Source organism: Octodon degus, unplaced genomic scaffold (assembly GCF_000260255.1).
Source record: "Octodon degus isolate 3935 unplaced genomic scaffold, OctDeg1.0 scaffold00001, whole genome shotgun sequence".
In the NCBI taxonomy this organism is placed as follows: Eukaryota; Metazoa; Chordata; class Mammalia; order Rodentia; family Octodontidae; genus Octodon; species Octodon degus.
Genome location: NW_004524577.1, coordinates 8,275,987 through 8,277,035, shown reverse-complemented (window position 1 = coordinate 8,277,035; position 1,049 = coordinate 8,275,987). Strand labels below are relative to the sequence as shown.

Sequence of the window (1,049 nt, the reverse complement as noted above, 5' to 3'; positions counted from 1 at the left end):
GACTTGTAGTGATCTGCCTGTTTACAGCCTCCAAGAGCTGGGATTACAGGCGCGTGCCACCATGCCCAGTCTTAATTGCTGTCTCAGTGCACCCCGGGGGTGGGGCCAGGACGACAGGCCTGGGGATTGCACTCCTGGCCCCTGAACCTGCTTGCAGGCACATTAATCTGCTGAGCTATTTGACTGGCCCTAATAGTGTCTTCAGAGTGTGAAGAAAGACTCTTATCCCAGCCAGTGGAGATGCAGGTGGTCTCCTGAAGTAATGGCATCCCAAATGAAATGTAAATGCAATAGTGGAGACTGAAAATGTTTCCAGGTCCAAGGAGATAGCTTAGTAGGATAAGCACTTGCCTGGCAAGCGCAGGGTCCTGAGTTCAATCCTCAGTACCGCAAAAAAGTAAAAAAATAAGAATAAGAATAAAATGTTCCCAAAGGGTAGCTGGGTATGGTGGCATAAGCCTATAATACCAGCACTTGGGAGGCTGAGGCAGGAGAATCTCAGCAAGTTCAAGGACAGCCTGAACTACATAGCAAGGCTGTCTCAAATAAAACTCTTCAAAAGAAATAAGCCCTGAACATGTCCCCCAAAAGTCCATGTATTACAGCGTTGGTCCCAGCCCATGATGCTGCTCTGAGGTGGCAGTACTGTTTTGCTTTTGTAGTAGTGGTATTGGGGGTTGAGGCCGGGTCCCTGCGCATGGTACACAAGTAGTCTACCACTGAGCTACATGCTCAGGCCAAAGATGGCGGAACCTTTAAGAGGCAGGACATCCCCTCCTCCCTCAGCTTCTCTGATGGGAAAGGTCACTCTACTGCATGCTCCTCCCCAAGATACAAGGCTTCACACAGGCCCAGAGCAGCAGGGCCAACTCACCCTGAAGTGGGCCCTCCAAGACCATGAGTCAAAACAGCCCTTCCCTCTTTAGAAGCTCAGGAGAAGTGGCACCACACCCAGCCTGCCTTGTCCCACACGTTTTTATGTGTTTTCTTTTTCTTTCCTTTCTTTCTTTCTTTCTTTCTTTCTTTCTTTCTTTCTTTCTTTCTTTCTT

General features: G+C 49.0%; 1 protein-coding gene across 3 annotated transcripts in view; it reads right to left on the bottom strand.

The window, feature by feature from the left end:
* Itgal (integrin subunit alpha L) overlaps positions 1-1,049 on the bottom strand; it is a 43,052-nt gene that overhangs the window by 11,226 nt on the left and 30,777 nt on the right. The window lies entirely within an intron of this gene.